The sequence below is a fragment of the Macadamia integrifolia genome, chromosome 1, assembly GCF_013358625.1.
Source record: "Macadamia integrifolia cultivar HAES 741 chromosome 1, SCU_Mint_v3, whole genome shotgun sequence".
NCBI lineage: Eukaryota > Viridiplantae > Streptophyta > Magnoliopsida > Proteales > Proteaceae > Macadamia > Macadamia integrifolia.
Window position 1 is genome coordinate 32,875,701 of NC_056557.1, and position 20,983 is coordinate 32,896,683.

General features: G+C 37.8%; 1 pseudogene; it reads left to right on the top strand.

The window, feature by feature from the left end:
- Positions 1 to 6,598: 6,598 nt before the first annotated feature.
- Positions 6,599 to 20,983, top strand: part of LOC122084419 — a 104,545-nt pseudogene continuing 90,160 nt past the window's right edge.

The following is a 20,983-nucleotide window of genomic DNA, read 5'->3' on the forward strand; positions in this document are numbered from 1 at the left end:
AAAGCAGAAAGAGATGACAAGCAACTTGCGAGGAAAGGAAGAGAACTTACTGATTCAAGTGAAGAACGGAGACTCGAATCATGATGGCAAAGAACACGATGGAAAAAATCACTGGAAAGATAGAGACAAGCCAACCACGGTAATCGCCAACAACAATTGTAGCATCGGAACGAAGGAAGACGACATCAACAACAATTTATGAATATTAAGTGGTAAAAAAATCTCTTTCAAACTCAGCTCACCACGCTTATACTGCAGAGAAAGCACAAAGGGGTCAGAACAAATCTCGACCAATAGATGAAAAGACCACTGACGGTTAAGATGAGGAAAACTCATCAATCCAGGGCCTAACCCTCTTAACTTGGACTGGAGGACATGTGTCCACCTAATCCTCTAATGAAATGGAATCCCCTCTCACATACAGTTGGATATTGCCTTGTTCTAAGAGACTAATGATGACAGCCCTTGATGTGACAACACATATATCAAGATATGATATCAGGTCCATTTAAGAGTCTTGGAACTCGCACATAGGAATAGAAAGAGACCAAGGGCATGTGATGAGGTTCATAATGGAAGACACTTGTTTTACTCCCCTAACCTCTTCCTCTAGGAGCTTAAGGGAGTGGGGGCAACTAATATACTATTATTGCACCGACCAATGGCATCCATAGTCGGTACTTAATACCCTGAGCACACATATGTTATCCTAAGACCAATCGGCTCAAACCCCAGCCTATATCAGTGGAAGATACCTCCACTAGGCATGGTTGTCCTTCATGGCACCGACCAGGAACCCTCATGTGGAATGGCAATAACCATATACTCTATCCTATAATTGGTACCTACCGTCCATGTGTCACCTAGACCCCTCGCCTAATTATAAGATAGTGGCATCCATAATCGTTTTTAAACTCAACTAAGGTTAACGAATCTCCACTAGGCATGGTTGTCCTTCATGGCACTGACCAAGATCCCTCATATGGAATGGCAATTTATTCTAACCATATACTCTATCCTATAATTGGTACCTACCTTCCATGTGTCACCTAGACCCCTTGCCTAATCATAGGACAGTGGACATCCATAATTGTTTTTAAACTCAACTAAGGTTAACGAATCTAACCAAGGTTAGGTTAGGTAGTTATCCCCATTTTTGAATGCTCAAGAAACCCCTCCAAGAAGCGAACCCTCCAATGTATATGTTAGCCCTGGGTTGCCAGTAGGCACTAATATCAGGGAACGAACTCCGATTCCTAGCAAAACAAGGCTATTTTGGAGGAAGAAAATTCGATCAACCACACTAGAGGTTCAATCTTGTAGTTTCTTTAACATAAAAATTCGAACACACAGAGATTTTCCGAAGAGTTATAGGTTTCAACAATTCAATCGCCAGCATTTCGTAGACCAGCAATGATAGAATAGAGAGAAAATCTGTAAGCCCAAACAATAAATCTCTTCTTAAGGCACTATCATTAGGCTACTACAACTAAGAAATTAAAACCTGGAAACTAAAATGTGAAACAAATAATAGAAATCCAAAGCAGTGATTTAGGGTTCTGAACTAAAATCAATTAATAATCAAGCAGTGAACAGGAGTCAGGTTTAGCAAAACTATGATTTAGCTTCAGAACACCAAAATTTGAAGGAGTAGAGCTAGGAAGTTGAAATTGACTTATAACTCAGGGTTTACAAAACAACAACTAACCTAAGATTCAGGAAAATGAACCGATGGGAAAATAGGTATTTCAAGATCAATATTCTGCTAAACAATTGATGTTTTAATTAAAAGCAACGTAAATCTAAATTGATGAAAAAAAAAGGAGCAACCTAGTGCACGAGGCTCCTGCTACTGTGAGGTCTGGGAGGGGAAAGTTGTACGCAACCTTACCCCCTGCTTCGCAAAAGAGGCTATTTTCAAGTTTTGAACCTGTGACCAAGTTGTTGCAATAGTGCAACTTAACCATTGTGCCAGAATTTTTGACCTGTAATTCGATGGAGAAAGAGAGAACAGAGATAAAGAAGAGATACCAATCAGGAATACCTGATTGCAAGCTTGGAATCCCAGCAAAGCCTCCTATTGGGGGTAGAAAGAAGAAGAAGAAGAAGGGGATAGGAGCAGGTGGGAGAAGGGAGGTGGGGGTTAAAATAGTCAAAAATCCTCTTCAGTCGAGGGATGGACACTATTTTGGGTAATTTTGTAAACCCAAACCTAAAACAATGTATTTTTGTTGACTGAAACATAAGTTGGGTAATTTCGTAAAAAGAAACCCAAAAGTGGGTAATCATATAATTTTTCCTTCCATCTATGTGGATCACACCATAGATCCACACTACTGTATCACCTCACAAGACATGAATAAATATATTTAATAATTTTCACTTTTTTTTTTTGATGAACATAAAAACTAGGATAAGTTAATGAGTAAGAACATGGTCTTGGTGTCTATTAGGATTACATGCCATATAATATATAAATTGCATAAGGGGATAGTCTTTAATACTTTTAAGATGGAAGGAGATTGTTTGTGAGAGTGAAGAAATTTCCTGGAATTTAGCAAAATATAGGAAAGCCAGGCTTCATTGGAAGGGAATGGAAGAAGGTTAGTTAGCTTCTTGTTGGTGTGCCATACTTCATGGATCTCCCATCCTTTGGCAGACGTTGTCCTCAATCTTGCCAGAATTCCTTCTGCTTCCACTGCTTCGCCTTGAGTAGTTGTAGTAGTATCTGAGCTGATGATCCTAAGCTGACCTTGTAATATAATTCCGAAAGCCCATCCTGAAGCTGAGGTTAACCTATTAGTTGCTCCAACAGAAACCAAAATAGGATAGTTCAAAAAAGGAATGGGAAAGTTTTTGTTCAATGGTGTCGGATCATCTGTAGCAAATAATACATTAGTACATCTTGGCATTATATTTAAATAAAAAATCCACATATTTATTTTATGTAAAACATTCATTGGGTTAGGCCTACCTTTGGATGCAATAATTTCATTTTGATGTTGCCAAATGAAATAAATTGTGATAGCAAAAACATTGAAAGCCCACCTGAGATCTGATTTGGTGATAGTTTTTTGATGAAACATGTACTTTACCGTCTCCATCAATGAGTTTGCATTGATGTTCTGGAGCTTTAATCCAAATTGTCCTGCTGCCCAGATGTGCTGTGAAAAGTCACAATTGATGCATAAATGCATAGAAGAATTAGTATCTTTGTTGCAAAGGATACAAGAAGTATCAATGGGTAGCCATTGTCCTACTATTTCTCTTGTGGGGATTCCATTTTGTAATGTCTGCCATATGAACATTTTGAATTTAGGGTGTATGTTTAGTTTCCATAGAAACTTCCACCACCTATATGAAAAGCCTTTCATGCTTACCTGTAGGCCTTGGTTTTTTTGTATGAAAACTACACCTACTTTTGTGTTGAATGATCCATCAATTGTTAGCGAACATACCCAACGATCATTTTGAGGTGAATGTTGAATTTGGGTAATTGTTGAAATCAGATGTGGGGGAATTCGGTCTTTCAGTTCCTCCACTTTCTAGGAAAGGTTGTCAATAAAGGTATTGACCCCAATAGCATCAGTTATGGGGTGTAAACTTGCTTGTGAGCAACCTGGTCCTGGTAATTCCAAGCCTGCCTATGGATCATACCAGAAAAAAGTGTTGGTTCCATTTGCAATTTTAGATATAATGCATTGTTTAAGGGTGGGTAGAGCATGGAGACTATACTATTCCACATCCATTATCCACGTCGTTTGAGGACCTTTGGATCAAACGTGGATCTGTTGTGGCAGTATTTCGCCCTCAACACTTTTGCCCAAATACTCTCTTTGTCAGTGACAAAGCGCCAGTCTAGTTTAAGCAAGAGTGCTTTATTTTGGGTGTTAGCATCTCTTAGCTCGAGACCAACAAGGGTGGTGGGTTGACAAATCTTGTTCCATGCAATGAGGCACATTCCTCTACTTTTCTTGGGATTTCCACCATGCCAAAATCTTGAGCAGATAGAGTCGATGTTTTTACAGGTTTTCAGTGGAAACCTGAAGCACGACATAAGGAAGGATGGAATTGAGTATAGAGTGGATTGGGTGAGGGTTTTGCATCTCGTGTATGAGAGTAGCTTGGATTTCTAGACATATAGTATACTATTAACCCGATTAACGATACCCTGAAGGCAGACTGTCTTGGATCTAGGATGGAGCAGGTCAGTGCCAAGGAAGGTAGAATTTCTAGATTCTTCTTTTATGCCAATGATGGTGTTGAGCCTGATTCTTTCACAGTTTGATACATTTCGGCTGAAAAAAATACTACTTTTTTCAAAGTTAATTTGTTATCCGGTAAGGTCAGAGAATAGTTCTAAAACAACTTTGATGGATAGTAGATCCTTGGATGTGGCTTAACAGAAGATGAAGGTATCATCCGCAAACAGTAAATGCGATACCTCGGAGGCATATCTGGAGACCTTGATTCTTTGAAAGAGGTTTATGTCTCTGTATGTGGAGAGTAATCGGGAAAGAATTTCCATGGTTGTAATGAATAAGTATGGGCTGAGTGGGCATCCTTGCCTGATTCCTCTTGATGGTTCGAAGTAGTCAAAGGAGGACCATTCCAATTTTATAGAATAAGTGACTGTTGAGAGGAGGTAAGAGATTAAGTCATTCCAATGCTCCCCAAACCCTAGGAACTCGAATAGGGCCCGAATTATACCCTATTCGAGTCTATCGTATGCTTTTGACATGTCCAACTTAAGAGGCACATGTCCTAGTTTCCTTTAGAGTTTTTTTTTTTTTTTAAAGTAATGAAAGATTTCATGGGCAATAGCAATGTTATTCGATATCTGACGCCCTAGAATGATTGCTGCTTGGAAAGGTGAGATAAATTTTGACAGGTGCTATATGAGTCTATTAGCCATGATTTTTGCAATGATTTTGTATGAGACATTGCAAAAACTGATGGGTCTGAAATCTTCCACTTTGGTTGCATTGTCTTTCTTTGGAATGAGATATAGTAGTGTGTGATTGACTCCAGAAGGAAGGTTGCCATTGGTAAAGAAACATCTTACCATCTCCCTTACATCATTTCCTATCAGATTCCAAAACTTATGGTAAAAGTAGGCTTGGAAACCATTTGGCCCTGGAGCTTTATGAGGGCCGATGGAGTTAATCACATTTCGTATTTTCGCATCCTCAGGTGCTGTAGTGAGTGAAGATGCTTCAAATTCTGTGAGGACTTTTGGGAACAGGTTTTCTACAAATGACGAATCAAGGGGATTGAAGGTTGTGTAAATTTATTGCAAGAATAGTGTAAATTCTATGGCAATCCTTGGAGTGTCGTCTATGATCTCATTGTTTGAGTTTTGTAAGAACTCAATTCTTCTCTTGCGGACCTGATGTCTGGAGATACCATGGTAGAATCGGGTATTTCTATCCCCGTTAGTGAGGTGCATATGTATGGACTTCTGGAACCAAAATTTCTCCTCTGCCTCAAAAATCCAATTAATATTCTTGAAGATTTTGGTCAATTTGGCAGAGTTATTGGAGTCCCAGTGTTTAGATTCCAAATTTAGGAACCATGAGAAATAGTTTGTTTTTAAGTGAAAAATATAATCAAAAACAGATTTGTTCCAACGGGTTAGGATTCTACTGAAGTTGGTAAGTTTGGTCATGAGGTTGATCCTAGGGTTAGGTTCCCAAGTGTTGTAGCAGTAAGAGTTGAAGTCAGGGTGGTGGAACCATGCATCCTGGTAATGGAAAAGCTTTTTGTATGATAATCGGGTTCCGTTGAGTTGCAGAAAAATAGGATTGTGGTCAGAACCAGTAAGGCCAGTTTAGTGGGGATGCATTAGGGTAGAGGTTAAGCCAGCAGAGAAGCAAAACATCTATCCAGACATTCTTTAATGAATTTAGGAGGCTTTTGTCTGTTGGACCACGTAAATTTTGATCCCTTGGATTTAATCTCAGCTAGGCTGGCAGATATAAGCATGTCATTCACTGATTTGTAGGTATAAGAATATGAGAATGGGGAGCCTCCTACTTTGTCAGAGGGGGATAGGACTTCGTTCCAATCTCCAATGATGAGGAAAGGAGTTGTCAGGTTGGAAGTGAAGTCATGAAGTGAAGTCCAGCAAGTAGACCTAAGGTTGTGTTGTGGTGGAGTATATAAGCAAACTAAGCACCAATTGCTCCAAACCGTGTCATGTAAGAAGATCCCAATAAAATTAGGGTAGTAAGCAATATTATTTGCAACAACTGAGTGCTTAGCAAGCACCCATAAGCCCCCTTTGCATCCTCTTTCCCCCACACTATTAATGAACCATCTATTAGTATAAGGATCGGAGCAATTTGGCATTGGAAAATTGTTATGATTTTTACATTTTGTCTCACATAGAAAAATGAAATCAGGTTTCAACCTTTTACAGTGGTGTGGAAGGCATTTCTTAATGAAGTTACCGTGGAGACCTCGGACATTCCATATAACAAACTATCGATATTTGAGATAGCCTGTGGGGACAGGTATGTTTTACCTTTTTGATCTTTTTCAACTTTTATCCGTCAAATAAAAAGGGTAAAAAAAACAGAGTAAAATGATGGAAACCTCACCTTAACTTCCATTTACTCCCAGGACTCTCAATTTCTTCTACGGTAATTTTTCGCCGTCGTCGTTCTGTTTTTTGATAGGTGATTTGCCCTCGTCGTTGTTCGACTGTTGCTCCTTCAGACGGTAACCATGACAGTTCTCACGTCGCTTTAGGGTTTCCGAGCTTGCAGTAATGGCGTCGGAGGAGATGGATTTGGTTCCACCGCAACGGATGGAGAACGGATTGAATTCGCAGATGGTTTTCCAGGACGAGACCTTGCAGTTCTCTGGTCGGGAAACAAGAGAAATGAGCGATTTTGAGGATGAGTTTACCTCTTCGGTCGAGCGAGAGCCGTTCTACCGGTCACTGCCGGGGCCGGAATTTCTTCGTAGTATCTTCGATAGCTCGCATGGACGACAGGAGCTAGCGATGGATCGGAAGAAGATGATGATTACAACGATGAGGTTGACGAAGGTGATGGTGAAGTGGAAGGATTGGTTGCTAACGATGATGGCAATAATAAGAATAACAATAGCAGCAGTAGTTTACATAGTAGTTCAGAGAAATTACGCAACGAGAAAGCAAATTTACAGAAACACCATTCTTCTTTCGGTATGGCAGTTCAATTTGCTTAATCGTTTCTTCTTCTGTTCTTTCTTGGGAGGTCTTTTGTATAGTTTTTTATGGTTTAGTTGGGGTTTCATGTTGATAATAGGTTCAAGTAGGGGAGTATTGGTGGACAACAATTTTGTTCATCCTACTAATAATATTAGGGGTAGCCAAAATGAACAACAACAACAGCAGCAGCAACAACGCCAGATAGCACGAGACAATCATTTTGAGGATGCGGTTACAATTGCAGAGTTTATTCTCGGGTCAGATGGGTCTTTCATTGAGCAGAAGGAAATGGGTGGGGATAATGATAGTGGAATTAGTGGGAGAAAAGATGGTTATTTGTCAAGTGAATCAGGGGAGTCTCTATGGGAAATTCTCTCTGATAGCATTACGTAAGTGTTTCTGAATATTCACATTGTAAGGGAAGAACATTAGAATGTTGCTTTATCTACATACTGTACGCATTGATGTTTTGCTGATTACTTAGTTGCCCTTGCATGAACTATTACTGAACACCTGGCATAGTCATTGAATGTAAATCTGATGCTGAAAGTTTTCTTTTTTCCATGGTTTTATGACAACTACATGTTGTGTTTAACCTGTTTGGTAGACTGATGTGTAACTATTTGTTTTTTAACGGAATGGTGGCAGAATGATGCTTTATGTACAAGCCATATGCATGGATGGTAGGTTAATTACTTTCCTGGCCTAACATGAACTTTTACTGAACACCTGGCATGATCATTCAATTAAAATCTGATTGCAAATGCTGAGTTTTTCTTGCCATTGGTTTAGTGATATATGGATGTTGACATGTTTCTGTTTATGTAGTGGGTCTCTCATGGATGATGCAATGGTATTGCCTTGTGGACACTCTTTTGGAAGTGGTGGAATGCAGCATGTTCTTAGAACGGTGGGTTGTGACCACTTTTTTTTTTTTCTTGGGTAATTTCATTTAACCATTTCAAGTATCATAGGATAGCATCCTTTCGATTTCAGATGGAAAGTCTAGATTTTTAAATGGTGGTAGGTGAACTTATGAACAGAGGAAAATGTAATTTGCTTTAATTTATAATTTGACTATTAAATCTGCCTCTCATAAGCCAATAGATTTAGATAACTTTTGTAACTTTTTTATTGTTTTATTGTTATGACATTGCATAGTCTTTCCACTAAAGTTTGACTATTAAATCTGCTTCTCATAAGTAAATAGATTTAGATAAATTTTGTAACTTTTTTATTGTTTTGTTGTTATAACATTGCATAGTCTTTCCACTAAAGTTTACTTATGATAATTGTTACTTCCTGTGTCCCACAAAGACCGTTGTCCTTCCCTTTTTGGGCTGTGTCTTAATTTATAAGTCCATCTTTTATATGAGCTAAAAGCTTTTTAATACTTTTACTATTTGTTCGTTGCATTTATTATCACAGCTCATTTAAGACATTTTACAAAAATAGTGGAGATATTTTTAGTTTGCATGCAAGTTGTGGTTTTAGAAACCTAAAATCTTGAGCTGCATTTTGGCATCATTTTCGTTGTAGCCTTTTTTTTTTCTCAGTTGTTGGCTTGTTGCAGCTTGGCCTGGCGGCCCTGGCGGCCTGGCCTATGTTGTTAGTCCTTATCCTTTCATTTTGTCTCTCTCCTTCCCCGCGCCCCTTAAAAAGTATTTGTTCATTATAAATTAAGAAGAAAAATAGCTTCGCTTACCTGTTATATTCTTGAATCAACATCACTGATTTATCTGTCTATGAAAAGCTAACAGGAGTTTTAACTGTATAGTTACTTCCATCATGTTCTTTATAAGCATTTGGTGTTTACTAATTTATTAGAGGGTCTTTCTGCAGTCCTTGAGACCTTGTAAGCCAAAAATAATTTTATTGAAAACTCCTTTTAGTGTGCCTGAGTACTTTACGTCTCTCCAATAGGACTGATATCAGTGTAAGACTAATCCCCAAACAGTAGTAAAAAACCAGAACAATAGCCAATCGGCTAGACAGAATAGGGTTTTAAAACCAGCAAACAAATAGAGAGCAATGCACCAATGACCAGACAATATCTAGGACTTAAAAAACATCAATTAAACCAGTCCTAATAGTGGGTAACTATCCCCAGAATAACAAGCTAACAATCTGGACAGAATACTAATTACCTTGAATTGAAAAAATAGGTCAAATCAGAGAATCCAAGAACTCACAAAATAGAGCCCAGGTGGGGCTGACAGCCTGGTCGCATGTGCTTAATGAAACCTTAATAAAACTCCAAAAACATAGCCTGAGTTGATGGCTGAAACACCAGATCTGAGAAATCTTGATTTAGGTCAAGAAATTGGAGGTTTGCATGAACTCAAGCCGCAGCGGACCTTAGTTGACCTCCAATTGTGGGTTGAGTGGGCTTCAGTAGGGCTCTGATTAGTCTCCAAAATATGAGCCTTAATAGCCCAAGGATATAGAAGTTATGGCAACAACACTGCTGCCCAGAAAACTCTCCAGAACTGGTAACTGCAGGTCTTGAAAGGCCTCCTCAGATCACAGCATCGGCAATAGATGTTTGAGCCTTCAAAAGGGACTTCAAACAGTACTCGGACAAGGTGATTATCACTCAGAAAATAAGAAAAATAGAAAGGAAGATAGAGGGAGAATGATGGGAAGAAGGGGGAGGGGGATATTGGCTCTCTCAGCCTGGTATCTCACTAGTTTGGACTCTCTCAGTCACTCAGCCTTTCACAGGACAATGGAACTTGCACAAAACAATTTATTAATCTTAAAAATCGTGGGGGATTGAAAGTCCTTAAAGAGACCTTCCTTGTACAAGAAAAATCAAACAAAAAAGGAAACAATAAAAAGGAAACTTATACTAAGGAAACAAATCCAAGCAACTCCTTCTAGAACTTCCCAATTGATCCTTCTTGTGATACATGCTTGTCTTGCTGCCCAAGACTATAAGAATCTCCAAGTGGTGCCTTGGTTTGGTTGCTTTCTTGCTGTCCAAGGTACTACTAAATACAAGAAAATATTCCCCACGATTTGGGTTTGAGAGACCCAAAAACTCCCAGCCCAAAGAGGCTGGTCCTGTTTCAAAACCTGTTGGTTCTATGGCCTGTGGGCTGGTCCATTAATTGGTGAGATGGACCAACCCTTTTATTCTTTCAGCTAGTATAGTTCTTGCCAAACAATTGATCTGCATCACTTGGGAAACAATCACATGGGTTACTCCCCATTCATCCATTCATCCCCGCAAACCTTACCTCATCTCCTTTGTGCAATCTAAAAGGCAATCCTTGGAAGAAATTTTCGTTGTACCTGCATATTATCTATCTTATGCTTGATTTGGTGTTTGTAATTCATGGCTGTTTATAAATCTATAAATCCATGCTTCCTTTTTATAAGGAACTGAATTTATTGATGAAAAATAGAATCAAAATAAGACAATGTGTTAGGACAATGTGTTAGAACAAACACCAACAAATATGTAGGAAAAACAAAGACAGATTCACACAACACAGAGATTTAACGAGGTTCACACACTGATGTGGTGTGCTACATCCTCAGGAGAAGAAGAAGATGATTATCTATGTTTGAAAGAAAATTACAATGGAGATCTCTCTCAAGAGCACCCAAATCGCGGCAAGGAAACTTGCCCATAAACCCTAACACGAAAAACCTCAATTTTCACTCCTTGCTCAACAAGACGATAGTACATTATATACTCCTCCGAGTCAGATCGATCCATTGGGTCATGGTTGATTGGGTTGAACCATACCGCCCTTGCACCCCCAAACGAGGGCTCCGGGCTTGGGCCTATTGGCCCAACCCTTTTGCTTCCATTATAGATCTTAGAAAAAATCCCATTCGAGTCGCCACCAAAATATGTCGAAGCGGGTCATTTTTTCAAAACAGGCCAAGAATTCGAGACAAACATAACAAAATGGATTGCGTAGAGATACATAGAAATGGAAGAACAAAGCTAGAGCCCTTCCCAAAGGGTTGATCCCTTGCACGTTGCACCCATTGCTGTTATTCATTTTCATATGATGATTTGTTCTTGATTTATAATTTTCGTGAGTCTTTTTAATACAAAAATTGAGTTTATCCAGTATGTATATCCCCATAATGTGAGAAACCATAAATACTTTTAGGGAGAGGGTTCCTTGAAAGTCAGCGTGGCTGTTGTATCAACATGGGGGCCAATGGGGGCATGTGTGGAAGCATTAACAGGAGGGGGGGACTTCCACTTTTTCATGAGGGGTGAGGTTGTCATCCCCCCACCCCCGATGTCTGGGCGTAGGGGCCACGCTGCCTTTCAAGCTTCTTTTTCCCATAAATTTCTATGTAATGGATAATGTAAGGCCAAGTCACGAGGGACATAACCCCAGACAGGATCTTGGATGGTCTTCAAATAGCCATTGAGTATAGGTGTTGGTGTGGAGATTTGATCCTCCAAATATCAGTCTCGTTGTCCTCTTAGTTGATGAGATCGATCACCAGCAAGGTTTGAGGAAGAAACCCTAATAATTCTCTATCGCAGGTGTTGAAAAGGCTCCTCAGATTAACAGCTAACAGCAGCATAGGAGATCAATAATGGTTTCAGTGACAAGACCAACAGCTTCAATAGTGGATCAAGTGAAACTCATATAACCAGAAAAATTAAACTCAGAATTGGGGTTGGTAAAAGGAGAGAAGGGAAAGAAGAAGGATCGATAGGAGGGGATGGGTTGGGTCGAGTCTTTGACTCTTCCCTTGGGCATCTCATCCGTGAGGTCTCTCACTTCACATAGAACTCTCTCCTATACTGCCTGTCACAGCCATTGGAATAACTAACTCTTTTTTTTTTCTTCATCAAATCGATGGAGTTGTAACAACCCCTTCTCTTGTACTAATAGCCTTCAAAATTCTTGCGTGGGAGGGAACCACTTACAAATTGGAAAGAAAATAAAGTAGAAACTATCGTAGATTACCTTCTAATTACACAACACCCAGTTTGTTTGAAGGATAAAAAGGGTGGGAAACTTGTGAGGTTGGGTCCCACATGTTGTGGGTTGGGTTGACAAGGAAAGAGAAGGAAAGGAAATAATGGAATTTGTAAGTTTTAGTGGGGTCCACCTCTATGGAAAAGAGAGGAAATGGAAGTGAGGTGTTCTATGGGAAAGAGAGGAAATAGGAGGAGAGGGATAGACACGAAACAACTTTTTCATGTTTTGGTAGGACTTTGAAAGTGAATGGGATGGGAAAAGTTAACTGCCACATCATCAGACAACAATTATTACACTAAATGACCTTGTCCCATAAGTTTCCCACCCCACTTATCCAAACACTCATATTTGTGGTAGTTTGTGGGAAACAAGTACAAGTTTTCCACCCTTTTTACCTTTTCACCTTTTCCACTTTTCTCTGTAAACAAACAGGGCCTAATGGAATAAATGGAAACAGAACTAATTGAAACCTATCTAAAGAAAGCTGATTTATAGCAGCCGTAAGAGTCCTCCACACAACAGCAATACATTCTTCAACCTTGCCTCCTTACAGCTGGCCACCATGGTTTAAGATCTCGCTCTCGCCCCCCATCTTGCTAATCCAAAAAAGAGAGATCTCGCCAGATCTCGTCGAGATCATGTATTTTTTCATGGTCAATTTGGTGGTTGGTCTCAGTGGTCATGTGGTCTTTGTAGTCTCTGAAACTAGGTATTTACCTTTTTTTGGGACTTCTAAACACAATGGTAACATATATTTTTTAAAATCAGACTTGAAATGGTACTTGACTTCGTACCCTATGTAAGTAGTCTTTGGCTCTTCGGATCTTAGGCTAGTATGTTCTATTCCACAATCCATATTCCACAACCAACACATGACACACCATAATCTTAAGAATTTAAAAGACATCATAGATAATTACTTAATTGATTAACAATTAACATTGATGACTGATGATTACATTAACATACATTTGAAAATTTGAAATGACATAAGATAGGCTACTGATGATGTTTCGATGAAAAAATGGGTTTGAGAAGATTTATTTATTTATTTATTTTTTAATATCTAAAATGGTTCTTGAGAAGAAAAGTAACTCCAAATGTGGATGAGGAGGTAACATTCTCTACTCTTTAAGCTTCAATGAGTGTTGGAATGGAGATCCTCAAGCAAAAGCACCAAAATTCTTGCCCCTTAGTGTTTTTTTCTTCAAAAAAGTAGAGAGGCGAGATCTTGGCGAGATTTGGCAAGATCTCGGCAATTTCACCTGTGATCTTGTCTCGCTAATCTAAAAAAAGAGATCTCGCCAAGATCTTGGACCTTGTTAGCCACACAATCTGGAATCAATCTTCCTAGAAATTAGCCTATGCAAGCTGTCCGTAGGCAAGCAATTTCTTCCCTAAAAAAAAAAAAAAGAAAAAGGTCTCACGTAGTTGGATAAAATCTGATCTATTAGTCTCTTAGGATATGCGCCTCAAAATTGGATTTCTAACCCAAGAATCGGACCACACCTGACCAGGCTGTCTCTTACAGCAGCTGAATCCCACTGCTGGTCTGGACTGGTTTTGGCCTTGTTCCTGTGATCTAAATCAAGGGGAAATTTTTTTATTGACCAACACAAGTTTTTCCACAGAGAAGGGTAATGTGGCAATTTCAACCATATGGATATCTATAAAATGGTCTACACTGGCCATATGTTTTAGATTAAGATTGATACATTCCCATGTATTTTCATATTCCCTTGTACTTGTAGTAATTCATTTCTTCTTAGAAAACGTTTCATTTCTTCATTGGATTTTCAAAAGGCATTATTTTTCTTCTTGGGCAACTCCATTTTGATTAAAACTTGATGTGTGAGTAGGAGACCCTGTGATTTTCCTGTTCTCAAAATTTCAGCTCTAGCAAATCTGTCATGTGGCATACTTTTGTGCCAGTCTAGAGATACCCTCTAAACCTGCTGGACTAGAAAAAAAAATCCCCCATAAGTTTGTTTTCAATGAAAAAGTTTATAGTGATTATTAACTGTCCATTTGTTTGGCCTCACCAATTGGATGGGAAACCCCTGCCCCCAAATCTTATCTTATGGGTATGATTAGATTTCAAATTTAGTGAACAATTATATTTGAAAAGAAGTTTATGAATCTTCCACAAAAAAAAAAAAAAAAAAAAAAAAAAAAAAAGTTTTACTAATCCAGAAGTATTTCTTTATTAGATAAAACCTCAAGGTTACAACCACCAATTTAATACCCTAGTGAAATAATTTGCTTTTGGCCGGTGCAAGTCAGGAACCTGCAACCTTTGTGTTCCTCGTCTAGAAAGTTATTCATTTCACTGAGATTGTTGGGCTATACCAACTCAATTCAAGAATTATTCTTTTACTGGGCTTTATTTTAGTACTTAATTTGCAGATAATTATTAATGGGTGTACTTTGGGGTTCACTGGTATTTACTATGAACCCACCAATTATGGACCTTTGCTCTTTGAATGAGAAAACAGATTAGGCAACTACTTGAACAAGTATTTTTTTTTTTTAATATTTTATTCATTTATTATTTTTTGTTTTGGGTGGGTGAATGGTGATGGTGGTTGCTGTGTCTGGCCATACTTTCTTTTGTTAATATTGACATAGGCAATAAAAATATTAGTATATACGGTAATACTAGATTATATAGATCATAGTTGTTAAGGAGCCGACTTGGCGTCCAGGTGGTTTGCTTGGGTCCTAGGCAACTGTCGCCTTATTTCACTGCATGTCGCCTTATGTTTCTGGACTTATTTATGTCAAATATCAATGAAATACATCAGTTTTTTCATTTATTTAAGATATTATTCATAAATAAGCAAATGTCTCTATTTGAATCTAATAAAAATAGTTTAAAAATCAAATTCCAAAAGGATAAAAAGTCAACTCCCTAGTCCAAGAACAAAAACTGATTTGTTGTAGGGGTGATTTTAAACTTTCAAATGTTGGGGTTTTTCTCAATTCTGAAAATTTAATAAATATTATCATGGTAAAACATTGCTAAAACCAAAAGTCCGGTAAAATAATCTTTTGTTTTGATTTCTTTAAAATAATTTTCATTAAGGTAATTTTAACAACATTCACGCGCTTTAAGATAAGTTTGACCGGAACATTACTTTGTCATTATAACTCAGATTTAAGTAATTTTAGATTTGTTGGAATGCTGTTTTTGTGTTCTATCTAATATAAAAAGTCTCATGTAAAAATAAAATCATTTGACCAGTAAAACTTATTATAGAGTAAGAGCATTTCTCTAAATGTTGATTTTTTTATCACTTAATGTGACTTAGTGTTGATCTTTGAGGATTTGATGTGGCTTAGTGTTGATTTTTGATGACTTGATGTGGCTTAATGTTGATTTTTTTATGATACAAGGTATATGTAGCATACTGAATAGTGTTAGAAAAGAATGAAAATAAAATATAATACTTGGTCGCCTTGTTCACCTTAAAGCGTGCGCCTTGTTGCCTAAGTGTTTAGACAATCCTCCAATGCCTTGGTTCACCTTGGTGCCGTGCCAACTATGATAATAGATACCCTCCTTATTCAAGATTCCATTTCTATTATTTATCAGTTGCAGAAGTTATCAAGTTTAGAAGAATATTTCCTAATGTACCACCCTTTTTTGTACTGTTATATGGTTGTTGAATAGTCAAGCTAATTTTATCTTTTCCCATGCATGTGCAGAACCCTTGCTATAAGTGTTCACAGCCAGTTTCAGATGAGTCGGTGGCACCAAACCTCTGTAAGTCAACATGGAAGTTTCTTTTTTGAGTAGTAATAATATTTATTTGTGGTACATGAAGAATATCAATATCTACTTATTATAACTTGAATTTCCTCTTAATATTCAATAACATGGTTGTTTTATAGCATCATGGATTGTAGTTGAGTTATTTCCATCTATATGGTTGTTTATACATGCTAAGGCGTTAGATAGTAGATTGCCGCTGGTTTATCTATCCTACTGTTTGCAAATTCATCTCTGACGTGTCTTCTTGTATTTGGTTTTAGTACTATAATCACCTTAAAAAAGCCTTGTCTTACAGCCCCAGCTTCTTTCCGTAACTGATAAATTAATTAACATTATAGTAGCTTTTTTCTACCCTGCAAGTCTTAGTTATACTCCACTGAAGCATTTATTAACAACATCCTCACTCTTCATTCTCTGTTTTCCTCATGAGAATTCCTACCCACAACACATTTTTATTAGCTGCACATTTCAGATTTATTTCTCATGCGTAATTTCATTGAATTTTTTTGGAGAGATTAGAAAGAGATAAATGGGTCATTCAGTTATTCTCTTGTTGGTGGGAACAGAGCTACTTCCTGAAACCAATTTGGTGTCATGGTTCGAGAACTCAATCGAAACTTGCGAAACGATATGTCCTGTGACTTTCATAGGTTTTGACCATGTTTCGACCGAAACATGGGAAATTTCGACCAAACCAATTGGTTCGACCCTTTGGGTGGAACCAGGTCCTATGTAAGTTAGTTTGAAAAGAAACCCGAGCCTTCTTTAGCATAATTTGACCATTTTCTTAGTTTTTTCTCCTGGGAGTGGGAAACTTGGGGAAACAATGGAGATTTCCATTTTTCGCCTAACAAAGTTGAATCTACGGGTGGTTCTTGCTTCATCTACATAAGAAAGGTAGATTGGACCAAAAAGGTAAGTCCCAACTTCCCCAAAAGTCAATTTTTTTTATAGAATATACTTGTAAATAGAGTAGAATTATATAAATTTTTTATATGTTACTTAGGAGGACCCGGTCTACGTATTCACGATGGCCCATTTTTTTTTTCTTTTTGCATGTTAATGGTTTTTTTTTTTTTTTTGAATGCAGTTTAACAGTAACCATATTTCAGTCACAACTCAGTACGTATATTAACAACTTTGGTTCACCACACATTAACGTTGTGTTTTATTTTTTTATGCATGCATAATGATTGAGAAATGCCTAAAATAGGATATACACAAAAAAATGCAAAAAAAAAAAACACTGTTTGGTGGTCGAAACCTAAGTTTCCACCGAACCGGGAAAAATTCCCTGGTTTCCTCGAAATTTCCCAGGTTTTGACTGAAATTTCGATCTCCCCAGTGGTCGAAACCCAATACCTTGAACCTTGTTTGGTGTTATGCTTCCTACATTGATGTAGATCCCCATCATGTGATTCACTATCGAAGGAGGAAGAAAAGAGCAGCTTTGGAGCTACTGCCCAGCTTTAGTTTCCTATTTTTAGTTTCCAATTTTAGTTTCCTATTTTAGTAGTATGGTTATGTTTTTAAGAAGTCTTACTAGCTGCTATTTCGTTTCCTAATTAGAAGATAGGATAAGTTTCTATTTTTCATTAGTTTCTAATTTGAATTAATTGCTATTTTGATTTAGCTTCTATTTTCCTTAGTTTCTATTTTGTGTGAAGTTTCTAATTTTTGTAATTCAGACCCCTATATAAAGAGGGTTGCTGTAGACACAAATCGCAATTGAATTAATGAAGTTTGCTGCAGCTATTGCTTGCTCCCTCTCCTGAGAAAGGAAGACAAACAACTGGGATAGCTGTGAGTGAGATACCCAGGCTGAGATAGCCATTCTCACCCACATCAATCTTGCTTTAAATCTTCTTTTCTTTTATTTTCTAATTTCTGTTATTGTTTACTGTGAGGAGAGTGTGTGTGGATTAAACTAAGTTTATTTGAAGACTTAACAAGGATTGAAGCTTGAAGAACCAGTTCAGCATCTCAAGGTCGACTGCAGGTTTTGGGGTTCAAAACTCAAATCGGCAGGGCCCTTTTCTCTTCTTCTGTCCAGCAGATTTGAAGACCCTTTGGAGGGTTTAAAGGTCATCTCGAGGGGACCTGTCGACCAGGGTTTCAGCCTCTGCTGCCTGGCCAAAACTGAACCACAGGGCTACTTCCAGTTCTGACCGAAACCCAGATTTCTCTGGGAAAGTGCTGGCTACTGTTGGGTTCTGTTGCTGAGTTGTTGCCTACTGCTGTGAGTGAATTTTCTGAGTTGATCCTGGATACTTCTGGACAGGTTTTGTCTTTCTAACTTCTCTGCTGAAGTTTTCCTTCTCTGGTTCTATTTCTGGTTTCTGTTGAGATTAATTTGAGAGGTCAGATTTGGATTGGTTTGAGCTTTATTATCTTGGAAGTTGTTTACCTAGTGTAACCTACTTCTACATTATACATGGCTACAACATGGGATGCTTGAGCTTGAGTAGGTTGTCTATGGATTGGGTTAGCCTCTTGCACTCATTGAGGTTCAAGGCAGCTTGGACTTGTCCCTGGTGAAGGGCCGGTAGGGGATGGAAGAAATCCCTGTGATGGTCTCAGAGTTGCAGGGGAGACCAAGAAAAAAGGGGGGGGGGGAAGAGAATCGCACAAGCACACAGCCCACAGGCTTTCACACAACTCAACTCTATTCCATTTTTCAGTCCGTCTTCAACTGTGGGTTACACATGTATTTAAAGGAAATACACTACTACAACTAGCAATAATTTAGGAAATTGAAACTAAGTTGAATTAGGAAACTATCTCCTACTGAAAATAAAAGACTACAATAATCTCAAAATAGAAATAAATAAAGTCCTAAAAGATCCTACTAGCCAAAGATCCAACTTGGATCCAGTTCATCTCCGTATGGATACCCAAATGGGTTTGGATTGGTCCACGGTTGTGAATTTGCATTAGTCCCTTGGGCCTCTCTTTCAATAGGATGCATGACTTTTAAAAAAAAACAAAAAACTGCAGGATATTATTAGATGGTTTAATTAGTTTTGTTGTGAACTTGCGTAAGGGTAAGATTAGGAAATGACATCTGATGAGCTGCTGAATGTGGGTTCAGAAAAAAAAAAGGTTATTGTCAAATTAGGTGGTCATTCACCCATTTACTAATGCTTACAAATTTCTTTTAGTTATCTTTAACATTTGTATCTCTTGTACTCTTGACATTCTCGGGGTAAGGCAGCATGGTTCTCGCCCCCCTCCCCCCCGGGGACCTCGCATATGCGGGAGCCTTGTGCACCGGGTATGCTCTTTTTGTACTTGTCTGAAAGTCAAAAGCATATCAGCATATATGCCTATGTAAAATAAATGTCAATTATCATGTTAGTTGTCAGTATTCTTGTTTTTTACTATAAGCAGCAGTGCATGATGCCTTTGTTTTATATAAATTTCTTCAATTTCATGACTGGATTATATTCTCTTACTTTCATAACCAATGAAATTGAAACAAAAGGAGGGTACTGATTTTAAAGATTTTCTCTTTACTTTTATAGCTCTCTGTTCTGCTGTTCAAGCATTTCGCCGGGAAGAAGAGCTGCTGTCTTGCCGGTCATCAAAGAGAAGAAGGGACAGATTTGAACTGGTTTGTATTTTATATGATCAGTACCTTAGCAATTGGTAACAAAGACAAGAACATGGGGGTGTCTGACAGGGTCTTTACATAACTGGTATATAGTTTCTGGTTAGAATGTTCTCATGTAGAGGCATTCACTCTTGAAATTATATTCTTCATTCTTGCAGGACAAGTGTAGTTATGGTGATCCGTTTCCCATCGACACTTCAAGGGGTAGAGGTGTTCAGTTTCCAATTGCTGTCACTGATAGGGTTATCATAAAGGTAGTCAACAGAGACTTCTTTTTATTCTTGTTTATGTTTAAATTGGAATATAACTTGTAGCAAGAATATGAATCAGGGGAACAAGAGGGCACCACAACACTTTGTCGGACGTGAGGCTGTTGTAACAACACAATGCTTGAATGGATGGTTTGTAATTTCCATGGATTTGCTTTGTTCCATTTCTTTACTGGTTATTATGATCTACATTTTTTTTCCACTTTTGTAAGGTTGGGCTGTGTATAAAGGGAGTAATACAATAATGGATGTACTTTGCATATCAAAATGAAATATACATTAATTATTTGAATATGATTCCAAGTCTTTAACCTTTATTAATTTATACAATCGGTGATCTATATTATTCCATCATGATCTCAATTTATTCCCCTTATATTTCATATTTTTCCTGCCGTTGTTGTCTTTCCAAATGAAAATTGGATTGCTTTAAATATTCATAATAATATTATCTTGGCTAACCAAACTATTAATGAGATTATGAGCACAAGGAAAATGCCAGATGAATGGAGGAGAAAAATTGTGGTTCCGATTTACAAAAATAAAGGTGATATTCATAGCTGCAATAACTATAAAATAATAAAACTAATGAGTCATACTATAAAATTATGGGAGAGGGTTATTGAAACCAACTCGATACAATAAACTATTATTATAGAGAACCAATTTTGTTTTATGCCAGGAAGTTTCACGACAGAAGCTTTTTTCTTAGGAGACTTATGAAAAGATTTAGAGATTGTAAGAAGCATCCCCATATGGTCTTTATTAACTTAGAAAAAACTTATGATAGAGTCCCTAGAGAATTAATTTGGTAAGTACTAGAAAAGAGAAGTGTTTTAAGTAAATATGTGGACATAAATAAAGATATGTATGATGGTGTTGTGCACGTATTGCCACGTATAGAATAGTTCTCAGAATAAGGTGGTAATCGGAGTTAAGTTAGAAGTCTTAAGTGGAGTTGAGTTAGGAGTCTTAAGTCTTACTACTAATGGGGGTGGTTATTATTTGAATAAGTCTTTGTAATGGGTTATGAGTGCGAGTCTTAAGCAAGAAATGTGGGGCTGTTATCATTGTGGGTAAGGTGACCGTTTCATCCAATGTGAACGTTGCAATGAGGTGGCGGTTCATCCATAGAGTATGGGAAGTAGCTGCTAAATAAAA